Source organism: Podarcis liolepis (genome assembly GCF_965112155.1).
Source record: "Podarcis liolepis genome assembly, chromosome: 8".
Lineage (NCBI taxonomy): Eukaryota > Metazoa > Chordata > Lepidosauria > Squamata > Lacertidae > Podarcis > Podarcis liolepis.
Genome location: NC_139560.1, coordinates 57,825,652 through 57,841,408, shown reverse-complemented (window position 1 = coordinate 57,841,408; position 15,757 = coordinate 57,825,652). Strand labels below are relative to the sequence as shown.

The 15,757-nt window shown below is 41.4% G+C and overlaps 1 protein-coding gene and 1 long non-coding RNA gene across 4 annotated transcripts in view; both read left to right on the top strand.

The window, feature by feature from the left end:
• CARMIL1 (capping protein regulator and myosin 1 linker 1) overlaps window positions 1-15,757 on the top strand; it is a 336,439-nt gene that overhangs the window by 18,244 nt on the left and 302,438 nt on the right. The window lies entirely within an intron of this gene.
• Window positions 1,859-7,813, top strand: LOC310714050. The gene is made up of 2 exons (XR_014529556.1): window positions 1,859-4,201; window positions 4,654-7,813. It is a non-coding gene; the product is annotated as an uncharacterized lncRNA (long non-coding RNA).

Here is a 15,757-nt window from a genome sequence, read left to right as displayed (position 1 = left end):
TGGCCAAAAGTCGGGCTGCAGCAGCACCAGCTGCAATTTCTGAACCAACCTCAAGGGTTGAAGGATAGAGCACGTTGCAATATTCCGGTCTAGAGATTACCATTGCACCACTGTTGCCAAGATATTCCTATCCAGGAATAGCCGTCATTGGTGTACCAGCAGGAGCAGAAAAAGCACTCCAGGCTACTATGCCTCCAGTGACTACTGATGGGCACTCCCAACAGTAGATGTATCTGACAAGGCAGTTTCCCAATGCTACCCACCTCTGTGAACCTGTGATTCTACAGGACCATAGTACAGTGCCACCAATTCTTATCCCACAGAGTTGGTCCAAGAGGATGCCAGGACCAATGGTATGAAAAGTCCCTGAAAAATGGGAGTAAGAGCAACAGGATTGCTCTCCTGATAATGGACTTCTGTCAGGGCATCAAAGGCTGATTTGGTTCTGAAACCAGACCTGAAGCCATAATGAAATGTGTCAATGCAGTGGTACCTCTACTTACGGACTGATCCGTTCTGGGGTGCTGTTCGCACCCCAAAAAGTCAGTAAGTAGAGTGCCACTTCTGTGTGTGTGTGTGACACGATAGAATGCTCCTGCGCATGTGCGAAGCACGCAGATCACTCCTGCGCATGCGTGAAGTGGTGAACCCAGAAGTAAACACTTCCAGGTTTGCCATGTTCATAACATGAAAAAACGCAATGTGAAGCAAACACAACTCGAGGGATGACTGTATTGCCAGTATCTTCCAAGAATTTCTACACTCGTCTCTTGATCTTCTTGCCCAGAAAATCATAACTGTTTGTTTGTACTAATAAGCTCTGCATATTTAATCATTTGATGATCATGCTGTAAAATGTAGAAATAATGTACCACATAGTAAGTATGCTTGCAATATTTATTTAAATTCATAATCTACTTCTGTATATATTTGGGCATTAATGTCATCCATTTAGATTAATTTAAATTATTTACATTTTTAATGGTTGCTTCCCACAACAACTAGACATCATTAAAGGCTGACCTAATTGAATAACTAAAGCTACACGAAAACAAAATTTTTGCTAACCAGTCGGGAAAACGCTGAAGGCTTGGTAACAATGTTGCTGGTATTAAAGTGTCATTTCAAAGGCTATTACTTGGCCAGTCAGCACATTCCATTCTGTGGTTTTTGTTCTCTCAGGAACTTCTATTTACACTGCAGCTTCTTGCTTCTTGCAAATAGCCTTGAAAAGAGTGAAGAATTTCACTGTTGTTTTACTGCACTGACCCTTAGTTTAAAAACAGACTTTAAGATATGTATCTTTTTAAGGTCTCTTTGTAAGGAGTCCTTATCTGAGCTTATTATGGGATAATGCCCACTTGTTTTACCAGTTGTTGGGGCTTGTGTATGTTAGCCACTGAACGAGAGGGATAAATACACCAGACAAGCTTTTCCTGTTTTGTAGGTGCTGTCACAGGGAAAAGATCCACTGGCTGCATTTCGTCTTGCCATACTACTGTTCTTTGAGGTGCATGGTTGTACCCAGAAGAGGTTAATAACACTCTACTCTGTGCTCCCATATGCAAGTTCATTGGCCTTAGATGTTTACAGCAGAGTGGTCACAGAGAGAGAGAGGGAGAGAGAAATGGCCCCAGGCTACAAATTTAGGAAGTTATTGCACTTATGAATTGGCAAACTTGTTCACATGACTGCTCAGGATTCATGCAGTTAACTGATCTGGTAGATGTTTATTAGACAGTTTATGATGGCATTCATGGTGTACCAAGGTGCAGTGAAGTTCATGATGTGCCCAAATTTTCCATTTTGGTTCTGGGTTGAACAAGCAAAAAACCCATGATGAACGTTGTGCCAGTGTAGTAGTGGCTGCATATCTCTCTTCTGGAGTATAGGATTTGCTCTGCTAATGAAACTGATTTTTACTTGAAAACTGAGAAGGAAATAGAGAAAAGCAGCAGAATGTGTTGGTTCTCAGGTAACCAAAACTTGGTGCGTTACTTGTCCCTGCAGGGACAGTTAATATTTTTTTCTTTTTGTACTCCATATCTTGTAGGCTAGCCACCCAGACACATTAGTCATCCGTTCCTAGTTGTTTAATAATCCAGATCATCACTGAAACCCAAGGTGTAAATATTCATAAACACATTAGCTAGGGGGATTTTGTTACGTTTTCACAATGTTTGCCCACATACACCATTGTTGGAAGAATATGAACCTATTCCAAGTATAACCACTTGTAATATAAATTTATTTTGTAGCACATATTCTGTAATAATGTCTCTGGGTTCCTCCCCCCCCCTCAAACCTTAATAACCTTTCTGGCTCACAGACATGGCCATAAAAAAATATTTAAAAGCACTACTTTCCTTTCTCCTCCCTATTCCACCTCTATCCTCTGTTGAAACCTTCATCTTGCTCTGCTAGGCTTTTATTAGAGGGCTGAGCTGTCTTTGGGTGGATGCAAACCATCATTGAGCTGAAAGCAACTTGGGAGGCTTTGCTTTCTTTTCATTTATTTTCTCCAAATTTTTACCTCTTGACTGAGCACACACGCACACACACACACACACACACACACACACACATGTACCTTGGATCTTGAATGGCTTAGTTGCTGAACGTTTCGGCCCCCGAACTATCAAAACCTGGAAGTGAGCGTTCCGTTTTTCAAACTTTTTTTGGAACCCTAACGTCCGATGGGGCTTCTGCAGCTTCCGATGGGCTGCATGAGCTTCCTGCAGCCAATCAGAAGCTACGCTTTGGTTTCGGAACGTTTTGGAAGTTGAACGGACTTCCGGAACGGATTCCGTTCGACTTCCAGGGTACGACTGTACACACACACACACACACACACACACACAAAATAAAATTTAGCATTTGAAACATCAAAACCAATTATAAATAAAATAAACTGCAAAATAAACAAAGTAAAAACCAGCATAAGTATAGCTGCTAAAAAAAACCCTTAATCACCAGCAGAATAATTTGGGAATAAGAATCTGTACGATGACCTCTGTTGGGAACGTGTCCCTGCTAATTCGCCTTGGTCTCTCGGCAGCTTTTGATACCATCAACCATGACATCATTCTGGAGTAGCTGTTGGAGCTGGGTGGAGCTGCTTTGTGATGGTTCCAGTCCTACTTTGATGGTCATTTTCAGAGGGTGATGCTTTGGGAGTGTCCCTCGGCCCCATGGAACCTTCTGGATTCAATCGCTGTCCCTTGAGTCTCAGGTGGCTTCAGCGGCACAGAGTGCCTTCCATCGGCTTCTGCTGTTGGCCTTCCCTCCCATATCAGATCCACAAGCAGAACAGAACGTGCCAATATATGCCTAGTTTGCAGGCACAAGTTATAATGGACTTGCAGCTGAATCCAGGTTTACTGAGTTAGCACCTGGTCTCACTGCTGTCAGAGAGACTTATTTTCAAGTCAGGATGCCAAGGATAGCAGCCTCAAAATTATGTTTCTAAAATGTGCATTTCTACAACAGCTGAGATTCGGTAATATATTCCAGCAACAACAACATAACATAAAATAAGTGTTACAGTCCATATGTTGGTGGAATACAAACACTGAGTATTGCCTGCATATTTTAACAAAATATTTATCTGCCAGCTACTTGCCCACATTCTGTCACAGAACTTAAGATGGGGTTCTGCTGATAGGAGCATGTTTGATTCTCCTTGACTCAGGGGTTCTTAGCAGTAGGAAGTGGGTTTAGCTTCTAGCCCAATGGTGACATTGAGGGCATCTCTTTACTTTCTCCTCGGTAAAGAATGAATGCAACCATTCGTGTATGGGGAAAAGCAAAAGTGCTGCCATTGAAGCAATGTTTCCAGTGAGTAACCTGAGCCTGCTTAGATGTTCATGAGCAAACTGGATGTGATCTCAGGAAACGCATCAGATAAAGTAATAATAGTAGTGGCTGGGGAGCTTGTCAGGATTGTGGCTGGGGAGGGAGGGTTAAACCTGGTCTCCCTGTTTGTTGTGGTTTTGGGGGGAGAATCCTCCTGCTCTTTAATTAAAGGACCACGGTGGGCTTTCTGATTATGCATTTTTTGTCACATCTAGTTTGTCCTGTGCGGAAACCGAGTCATATTGTGGTCAGCGACATACCTCATTGGCACAGTCTATGCAATAAAATTTTTAAAAAGCTTTGGGTTGTAGCCAACAAAGTTTTACCCAAGTCAATTAATTTTAATGTATCTGTTATGTGTGCCAGCATGGTTGATCGAGAGCAAACAGGCAAGACTCCCCGTTGGTCTTTTCAAGGCTTTATTATCTGTCCAAAATGTTCACAATGCAGATCGACTCAGTTCCATGTCTGCTCACTCACTAGCAGAATCTGGAAGTGGGCGGTCCTTAAACTTTCCCCAGCAGAGTAGTTTTTTGACCCCCACCCTACGCCTCCCCTCTCTGCGCATAAACCGACTGCGCAAAGAGGGCGTGGGCAGAGGGGGACCTGCCTCCCCCCCCGCTTTGTTCATGCTCAGTGCTGTGTCTCTTCCTTGCATCCTCCGAGCCTCTTCCCCACTGGAGGTGTGGCTTCCCTCCTCCGCAGAGGAAGTGCTGCTTCTCACGATCTTTGGAGGCTCCCTGTAACCCAACTGCCCTTCCACCTCTCGCCCCTGAGCTGATGGCAGTTCCCTGACAGTATCTATTCTAAGTTGGCCATGGCCATTCATTTTAATGAGTCTACTCTGAGTAGGCCTAACATCGGGTGCATACTTGCTTCCTGCCACCTTGATGGATAGTTTTTCACTATATAAAATTTGAAAGACTAAAAAATAATAGAAACTCAAGGTACAGTAAACTTGAGTGCTTTGCTGTGGGATGTTGTGACTGGCAACTACTGCTTCTGCCCATTAGAAGCGGATTATAGGCCTGTTAATTGTAAGCCAGTTAAAAGAGTAATGAAATTCCCAGTCTAATTACTCTAAAGCAACTCCAGGGGCATTAGGAATAGGATTGCAGCCTGTATTTATGATGATTTAATCATTCCTAGTTATGCTGCTTGCTTTACATTTTTTTTAATTAGAATTTATTATTTTTCATTGTGCAGAGGTTCAAGTTATAATTTGTCATGAAAGCATGTAGCATGTATTCTCTCTCTCTCTCTCTGCAAGGTACATGTGCACATTACTTCAGAAAATAATATATTTGAAGTATATACTGTACTTTGAGCATGTTCACAAAGGCAATCAAGCAAAAGATGAGAGAATATTTGTCTTTTTACTCAAGTGGAAAGTAAACAAGTTTAAGAGTTATATCCAATTATTGCAATAAGTTTGCTCTGTGTATGGTTTAATTTAGGCATGGCCACATGCTATTGAGTTAAATTTTGTAAATAAAATTGATTTATCTAGGCTGATAGTAAAGGATTTTTAAAAAGGGAACAAACATCTATTTCATGTTTGTTCCTACTTTTACATTTCAAGACTTGTTATAATTTTCAACATTTCTACTGTCATCACACACACATTTTTGTGTGTGTGGGAATTCGTGGTGAGCTGTCATTTGCTTAACAAAGCTTGAAGGAATAATATATTTTGGGTAGCCATTTAATTTGGTGATTCCATGGGCATTGTATTTCCAATAATCCAAATGTCAGTTCCTCTGTGTGCAGGTTGTATTCTTCAGTCACCAACCCTGAGGTAACCCTATATGCTTAGATTGAGATACTCCAGATAAAATGGCTTAGGCCGGACTGGCGCTTATAAGAGCCTGTGAATGAAGGTATTAAGTTTGCAGGCCTGGCCACTGCTGGTCATTGGAGCTCTCATGCCACTTTTAAAAATGAGTAATGGTATACTTTTGCTCACTTAGTGACATTTTGTTTATAACTAGTTTCTTCAAGCAGCGGTAACTACATTTATTTCCACTCTGAAAGTGAACAAAGCAACTTTTTATGTAGATAGGTTGCATTCCTTTTATTTAATATTTGAAATTAAAAGGAGCACTTTTTCAGGGCAGTTTATTCTAAGCCTCCTTAGAAAACCTGTAAACCCTGACTCTTTTTCCTCTCTCTCTCTAACAAAAATGTATGGAACTTGACCTATCAGTCCAGGTAACACACTGGCATACACTCTGCGAGCAATAAAACATCCTGCATTGTAGGTTTCTTCCTAGCTCAGTCAGTAGAGCATGAGACTCTTTATACAAGGTTTTGGGTTCAGGCCCCACATTGGGCAAAAGATTCCTGCATTTCAGGGGGTTGGACTAGATGACCCTCGTGGTCCCTTCCAACTCTACAGTTCTATGATTCTATAATCTTAAGGGCTACCAGAGCCAAAATAAGGGCATTGACTAATTCTGTTTTACAGCAGATATACGGTATTTTTCGGTTATACTATAACTCTTCCTATAAACATTGCAGGTAACTTTAAAAGGACTCTTTTAGTTTTAAGAAAAGAGGTCCTTGGATTAGGCTTATGATAGTTAAACAAACTACAAAAGAGTTACAGATATATTTAGAAAATAATAGCATGAGCTGAGTACTGTTCATACATTAGCATGCAAAAGCTTTCTTGGAAGCCTGCATGTCTCAGCTGAGTGCCTGGGAAGCAGAACCAGGCAAGACGCTCTCTCATATTTTCTGTCAACCGTACTATTACAGTTGAGACTAAGCCATAAGGAGGAATCCTTTTCAAATGAGTAAGTGTGAGATGTAGTAATACAGATGCATTAACCATTATGAATACTTACAAAGTCATGTAGAAAACAAAGCCTGGTGCGTGCAACTCATAATCATGGAAAGTTATGCAAAAGAATAAAGGCTTTTATTATTTTTATCACTGTATCTCTTACTGAGACTGTGCCTGGCATAGCAGGAAACACATTTTCAGATTTTCCTACTAGTCACTCTTAAATTATATTAGGGTTCCTTCACATTTTTTAAAAAATGCTATTTTGGAATGGACACATTTTCAACTTCATTTTATTTGGAGACTTGATATAGAAAACAGATTTGCTTAATTCAGTGGTGTGTGTGCCCCCCCCAAAAACACCTATGATTATCAAAAACAAATGTTCACTTGCACCCCCTAACAATTAAAGAAAGTCCATAAACATTTATAAGGAAGACCCTAGTGTGCATGTGTAGGCACAGCCAGCCCACCCATGAGGTGGGGTGAAGTAGCTGCCTCAGGTGGTGGAAGACGAAGAGGTGGCTTTCCCAAAGGCACCCCTTCCAGGGAGATATCACATGTCATTCCTCTCCTGCCCCCATTATGGTGAGTATTCCAAAATCTTGTAAAAGCCTCATCATTTTATTCCAGGCTGTATGATTTTTAGCTGTTGGTTCAACAGTTGCTGGGCTGAGGGAGGGGGACAGAATATTGGTTTTATTTGGAAGAAATCCCCTGTGTCTGCAGGGAAAAATGTTTGAGAAAGTGACTTAATGTACCCTCTTAATTCAGAAACCAGATGGTCAGTTCTTAAAGAAGAATACAAATGTGAGTGCTGGAAAACACCATTTCTAAATGTGTGCATGAATCTGTGCTTGATGAACTGTTAACTAAGTTGTTGTAAATGTCAGGCTAAGACATGTTCATTATTACTGTCATAATTGCCTGGTGTAGCTCTATTAAGAACCGGGTCTTGCATTAAAGAGCAGTAGCTAACTGATTGGATAGTATTAAAAGAGGAGGTTTTAGGCCTAGTCTGGGTCTTTGTGAGAGGTTTTTGGCTCTTGAGAAGGTGACCTCTTATTCATTCCCAAGACCCTCATGACCAACTAATGTGAAAGGGAAGAAGGAGCGCTCTCTGGGCATGGGAGCTTAAGGTTTCTGCCATTACAAAGAAGAAGAAGAAAACAACAACCCAAAATTGCACAGAAACTTAGGGGTTGCCAACCTTTTTGGAGCAGGGGCACATTTTGAATTTTGAGAGAGTGCTGTGGGCGCCTGTCACAAAAGACTGCCATGTCAGGTGTGGTATAACACAACATGGCTACCAGGTATAGTAATTGCTGCCCCCCCCCCCCCCCGGTTCAGCGGTGTTCTTTTCATGGGAAGTAAGCTGTATCCTACTTGTACAGATCACACAAAATTGATTTCTCTCTCTCTCTCTCTCTCTCTCTCTCTCTCTCTCTCACACACACACACACACACACACACACAGCAAACAGGAACCTTACATTATGAATTGCCACTGCAGATATATGGGAGGTTATAACCATGCTTGGTTCTGATATAAGGCATAACTGAATCTTGTCCTGAATTGGTTACAGGGGCTGAATTGTTTTCTCTGCACACACACACACCCCAGAATTTGTTTGCTTGCTTTGCCAAAGTAGTTAGGTCTCTGGTGCAAATAAGAGAGTTATATTTCAAATGTCTGGTCCTTCTACAGATACCTTCCTGCCCAGAGTGGCTGAGGCAACCCAGTCATATGGGCGGGGTACAAATATAATTATTAATTCATTAAGCTTATAGCACCACAGCAGTGGAAAGCAGGTAGAATGGACCTCAGGGTAGGGGAGGGAGCAACCAGGTTCATATGCTGCTTAAATTTTGCAAGTTTAAGTTTTGAGGGGCAGCATGACTGCCTGATCTGTTTGCGGGGGGCAGCCCACTTTCCCAGCTTCTTTCAAACTGGCAACTTCAGGTTAAAGGAGGTGAAAGATGCTTGCCTGGGATCCTGGAGTCAGAGTAGACAATATGGGGTAAAGGCACAAATAATCTGATCTGGCATAAGACACCTTATTATCTTTGCTCTGCCTCCCAAGCTCTTTTTGAATTTGATGGGCATTCAGAGTCCAGGCCTGTGTGGCTAGTGTTGCAGCGGAATAGGATACAATATAGAGAAAAGGAGCAGGTCTCTTATTTTGTTTTTGAAATAAACCTTAGTAGTTTATTTTCAAATAGTTTATTTTCAAACAAGGTATTTCCCAAAGTGGTGTACAAAATGTACACAAATAAAACATAATACACTTTTAAAACTAGATTAAAAACAGATATTTTATCAGTGGCGTAGCGTGGGGGGTGCAGGGGGGGCCGGCCGCACCAGGCGCAACATCGGGGGCGCGCGCGCTCGCACTCGCAGCTCTCTGCCCCTACCTGGCTCATTCTCTCTCACTGCAGTGCTGGCTGTGTGAATCCGATCCGAGCCGCTGGGTCGCCGCCCACTGTGGAGGGGGTGGGTGCCAGGCGTGCGGAGAGAGAGCGAGGGACTATCTGGGGGAGGGACAGTGCAGCGGCCGCCCAGCGCAGCGCTGAGCGCGGGAGAGAACCACACCAGACCAGACCAGGCAGCAGCAAGAAGAAGCTGACAGTGGCGGCAGGTTAGGGGTTAGGGGGCGCACATTACTTGCCTTGCCCCGGGTGCTGACAACCCACGCTTCACCGCTGTATTTTATTACAAATATATCAAGTACAAATATTGTTAAAGCCAGTATAAACTAACAGGCCATGCTAAAAGCCTAGGCACACCCACAGACTATTAAAAGCAGCAATGAAAGGATGCATCTTAAGACCTATTTAAGGGTGTTGATGGTTGGGGCCTACTTAACCTTATAGAGAATCAAGTGTTACATCTGAAGGGCATCTGAAGCAGATGGGCAAATTGATATGAATACAAGCAGTTCTTTATCAAGTAACCTGGTCTCCAAAAATTAGGGGCTTAAAACGTCACCACAAGCACTTCAAATTCAGTACTGAAGTATACTGGTAATCGGTGGAACTGGTACAGTAAAGGTGTAATATGCTCAGACCAGCTGGCTCCAACCAGCAGCCAGGTGGCTGCATTTTGTTCCAGTTGAAGTTTCTGAGCTGTCTTTAAATGCAACCCTGGGCAAGAGCACATTCCAACTGGATGCCCCTAGTACAAAGTCCATTCTCTCCAGACAGGATTGCAGCTGGCAAGCTGGCAAACTAGCCAAATCTGGTAAGAAACACCCTAAACTAGCGCCACTGCCTGAGCATCTCCACTTAGCATTGAGAGGAACTGACAGTTTTTCCACCTACAACTTATCTGAATTAAGCTTGTTGCCTTATCCAGCCCAAACCTTCAGCCACAGGCTCTGGGCATTTTCTGTAGTTGCATTTTGGTTGAATAAAATCACAACGATCACTGCAGGGAACCCTGCATGTTTGTTACTGCTCTTGGTGCAGCCCATTTCGCAGGCCAGCATGCGGAGAGCATTTTGTGTAGAAACTCTGCAGACTGTTCTGTCACTGTCAGGCTGCTGATTTAGCATGTCCAATGATTTATTTTTCAGCAGTGAAAATTCCGCTGTAATTCTCTGGCAGGTTGGCAAGGGGTAATAGATCACTTTCTCATTCTTTTTATTGTTTTCATCCAAATGCAGAAAACATCACTGCTCTGTTCATGTCTTTCCTACTTGGACACTGCAGGCAAAAGAGGCAAGCCCGCCTTGCAGAATGAAGGACCATTCATAAGCAACCGTATGGTATTTTTCATACTGTGAGAAAGGTTTGAGGCATGCACAAATAAATGACGTTATTTGGTAGCATGGCTTTGTCATTTGTGCAAGTGAGTTTGTGGTTTCTCTTCTGAGTATGTTGTAGCTTTCAGTGCTTTTGAAAGCTAATGAGCTCCACCGCCCACTACAGTGCTGTGTGTTATGCATGGAATTTTGAGCTAGCCTGTGTTGGAGACAGGCCATGTCTAAGCAGCCTTTGCTGCAAGATCAAGCCCAGTTCTCATAATCAACAGTCACCAAAGGTGGTTCTGAACTCATTGCTAGAATTGGCACAGGCAGGCTGAGAAGACTTTCCCGTTGCATCAGGATATAGGAGCCAAGATTCAAAGGTCACATTTGGTAATCTGTTGGTAGGAAAGGCCAGTAGGTCAATTAGTGGCAGTGAAAGGGCTTAGGCCCAAGCCTGTAACTGCAGATTGTGCTTTTACTTCCCAGTCATGGGAAACAGCTACACTGAGGATGATCAGTACGATATTACAGTATAATCTGTAGTACTAGGTAATTTCTCAGTGGGTAAATTAAACATCTACTCAGATTTCTTCTGTTTGAAATTAATTTTAGAAGAGCTAAACAGTGGCAGCCCTACTTTACAAATGTTGCATTTGAGCTTACTTCTGCGTAAGCACATATAATGTCATCAAACTTTCACAGCACAATTCTAAGGAAGATATACAGCTCAGTCCTATACTTTAGCTACTTGGAAGTAAGTCCATTGACTTTGATGGGGTTATTATTGGTAAGTGTATAGGATTCAAGCCGTAGTTGATTAAAACACCAGGCACTGTTCAAGCAAGCTGAAATGTTTAATAAAATGTTTGGTGTCTTTTAATTTCCAGGCTTCAATCGTTATTGATTTATGTGCTATTTCAGAAATATTTCTCAATGGTAATAATAGTAGTTAACAAAATCGAGGATTTTCTGTGGGCTAACACACTGCCAGTACATTTTTAAGTCAGCTTGCAATCAGCAAGGTGGAAAGCGAGCCTTTTAGAAACAATGCAGAGCTGAACATTTTATGGTATTAATAATTATTTTTTCATAAGATGTTTTTGGAAAGTGTCTTGGCAAGTTCTTCCATGCTCTAATTAAATAGCAATGCTTTCATTTTAATCAGTCTGAATAGACAAATCCGCATCTGGTTTCATGGCAGATTTGTAGCAGCATGTCAGCTAGTTCATTTTGTAAGGTTTTGTCTCCATGAGCCTGTGGGATAGCTCAGTTGGTAGAGCATCTCCAGGGTTGTGGGTTCGAGCCCCACGTTGGGCAAAAAGATTCCTTCATTGCAGGGGGCTGGACTAGATGACCCTTGTTGTCCCTTCCAAATCTACAATTCTATGATTCAGCATTGATCTCCTGTTATTGATGAAGACTGTTTGCTGATGTTGTATTTGCATGAAAGAATTCAACAGTTGTACTCCCTTCTGCACACTGTAGCAAGCTCTGTATCCCACCATGTTCAAATAATATACAACTTTCCCCCAGTTCAAAAGCTGCTATCCTCTTTCGCTTCCCTAAATGCTTCAGAGGGGTTGTCTTATACCAGAAGTGCTATAACCTAGATATTGATTATCACCAAAGGGAGAACTAGGCCAGTGATTTTGTTTTCTTAGGAACGGGAGAGCTAGCATGTTCTTCGAAAGCAGGTGTGGCAGAAAAGCTGTTGCTCCATTATAAGAAACTGTAGATTGTTCTGTCTCCAGCATTATCTGTGTGGTGTATAATCGACATCATGTGATGCAGCAAGGCAGCAGGGCTTAATCTCATAAGTTTCTGATTAGTTAAGCCTTTTTGTGAGCCAGCCTGGATAAAATGTGTTTGGATCACTGAGTCTCATTGGACACAATAGAAGAACAAACATGTGTTTCCACACAGAGGCTGGATTTGAAAGCGTAATAAATTTGTGGGAGCTAAATTTTAGAAATATACATCCCCGCCCCCCGGATCTACATTTGTAGTGTACATACTGACTCATCTCTGGCAGTTAAGATCCTGGACTTTGGCCAGACAAAGGATATTGCAAAGGAGTGCCTATATCCCTGAATACATCACTCTAACTCTAGGAAGAATTTCCTGTTGTAGTTAATATTTTCCCCCTGAAACTGAAATGCAAATTGTTGAAAGATCTATTTACATGTACATTTGAATAGGGTTTCAGAATTCAGCAGTGAAAGCAGCACCTGAAAGTTGCATTTGGCAGTGTTCTTGTTTCAAGACTACATATAGCAAAGATTCCAGTTACAGATAGGTAGCCGTGTTGGTCTGCCATAGTCAAAATAAAAAAAAATTCCTTCCAGTAGCACCTTAAAGACCAACTAAGTTAGTTCTTGGTATGAGCTTTCGTGTGCATCTGAAGAAGTGTGCATGCACACGAAAGCTCATACCAAGAACTAACTTAGTTGGTCTTTAAGGTGCTACTGGAAGGAATTTTTTTTATTTTGAATATAGCAAAGAGAATACCTTGAATGGAATTCTCTGTGTTTTGCATTGCACACTCAGGACCCTGTAATTATCTTTGCCAAGAGAATTGAGTTCAATGTGCACCTTTAATTTTAATAAGAGATTTAATGAGAAGGGTTTTCTAATCATAGATGGTTACTTGCAACCAATTTGCTGTATATTTTGCAACATTTCACTGAAGGAACTCCATCTCCCATGTGTACCTCCCACTATTTATTGAGATCTTCGGTCAAATCCCTTCTGCAAAAAATCATCTTGTGGCAACCGGGGGCGGGGTGGGGGGCTTCTCTGTGGTACCCAGTTTATGGAATCACCCTTCCTCTGAAATGCAACAAGCATCTACTCCGAGTCCTTTGACACTTGCTGTAGACTACTAGATACATTCCATTTTGTTGTAGTTTAATGCATTTATTTTATTGGTAATACATTTATTTTGCTGTGAAGCACAATCTCCGATGAAAGGCAGTATAGAACTGTTTTGAATAAAACAAATGAGCATTAAAAGGTCATGTTTCTTAAAATGTACTATGGCTGGAATTCTGCTCTCAGAATATTTGAATGCAGCCTGTGGTCATTTGCTCTAGGAATCAGCATTTGGAACTGCTTCTGTCAGTTTTGTGATAAAACCCCAAAACTGAACTAAACATTTTGTGATTTGAAATACTGATGTTGCTCCCACAGCATTTAGAATTAAGATGAAGTTTGGCCATTGTACGCTTTAGGAATGGAAAAATTGTAGGTTGATTTGTAAAAGTAACTATTTCAAGTTTTCAACTGTAACTGACAGCTGCTGGTGGTAATATATTTTTAGCACCTGTCAAGTGCTGGCATCTTGATGCACTTCTTCCTAGGTAGTACCATTGACTGACTAGAGTCACTTGGCTCTGTTTATATCATATAGCTTGAAGCCCCATAGGCATCTTTGACATTATATTCTGATTTTTTTCCCCATTCTGCTTTTGATATTTTATTAAATAAATGCCCCTGCATAAAATAGCTTCAGTGACAGCACTGCCATTTCCTTTAAATGTATTTCTTCAACTGTTCAATAATCTCCTGGACAGGGCTATTTTTGAAACAAGTTGTTCAGTAATATTATATTTCTCTTATTTGAATAATTATGCAAGCCAAGTGAAGTGGCCTGTGAGAGAAGTGAAGTCAACCTAAAGGGTTTGAATGCCTTAGGGAGTCCATAGTTATACTTGTTCATGTAAATAAATAAAGCAATACTAGTTGGATGCAAGCGAGTCCTTTTAGTTTTGTTTGGAACACCAATGCATGATATGTATCAATGCCTTAAGAACCTTCTGCTTTTAAATCTTAGCCCATCTTTATGAATAACCAGTTTTTCACTTGGATTTTAGTTTCCAAAAAAAAAATGCTGATGAAACACATCTAGGAATACTGTGAGATGTTTTCACTGGAGTGCAGTACTCTGCTGGCTTTTATCTCATCCCCTCCTCTACATTTCGAAGTACTATTTCCGGTGTCATTCCAAGAATCCAAGGGAAAGCCAAAGAAACAGATAAGCCAGTATCTTAGTTTGCAGTACATCCACATTGTTTTGATATGCAGAAACTTGCTGAGTTCCACAAGAAGGAAATGGTTCATGCTACAGTTGTGGCTTGTTTAGTTTGTGGTGAGGTACTGAGGCTCTGCACATTAATTCTTTACCCCATAGGTTCCCCTTCTCTCTTCCACCTTAAATCTCCTCTTATGGCTTCATATATGATTCCTCTTTGCATTCTGACACTCATAACCAGTTTCTAGAAAAAGAGGTGCTGGAACTCACCATGAACACCTCCCTCATTCTCTTAGAATGGCAATGGCGTTCACCTGAAAGGAGCCAGAATTGAGTTCCGACAAGTACCAGTTGGAAAAAAAGCCCTGCTCATAACCTTTCCTGGAGCTTGATGTTCAACTCCTGCTTTCTCATCTCCCTGTGAAGAATTTCAGCAGGAAGGACACCAGCCCAAGAAATCTTTTTAATTATGATTCATAACTGAAAGAATGTGTTTTTTGGTTAGGTTTAAGAATCTCATGGGAACCTCATTAAATCTGATACTGCTTGTTTAAAATTTGTGTCATCCAGGCAGCCTTTGTGGCAGGGAATAAGAATGTAAATAACATTCTGACTTAGCCAAAACTGGGTGTAGACAAATGCTATTTTTTAGTTTCCTGTCCTTTAGGATAAATATTTTCATATTACTCACCAAATTAAGATAGCTAGAAATCACATCCAATCCATAATCCTGTGGGAAAACTTACTACCATTTTTTCCTCATAGCCAGAATATTTTAATGGTAAACTCCAGTACAGTCATACCTTGGATGTTGAACGGAATCCATTCCGGAAGTCTGTTTGACTTCCAAAATGTTTGAAAACCAAAGAGCGGCTTCTGATTGGTTGCAGGAGCTTCCTGCAGCCATTTGGAAGCTGCAGAAGCCCCGTCAGACATTCGGCTTCCAAAAGAACATTCAAAAACTGGAACACTCACTTCCAGGTTTCAATTGTTCAGGAGCCAAGGCGTTTTAGATCCAAGGTACGACTGTACTTAATTAAAAGAAATGGACAAGAATTATGCTGGTTTCTGATTTATATTCTAAGCATGTGTATGTGATGTATATTTGAGGGCAGCATAGGAAAACTAGCCACTCACAATAGGTGAAGAAACGGCTGTGCAATCACCTATAGGGGTCATCTGCTTTGTAAAATGATTTCTGCAATGTAAGTACTCACATGCATTCTTACTGCTACATCTGAAGATGGTCGAAGCTTCAGAAAAGCTGGCACTTTCTTATGGCCTTCAGTCTTCAGGTTGCTCAATTCTAGACTAATTCTCTTCTTAGGAGAAGGC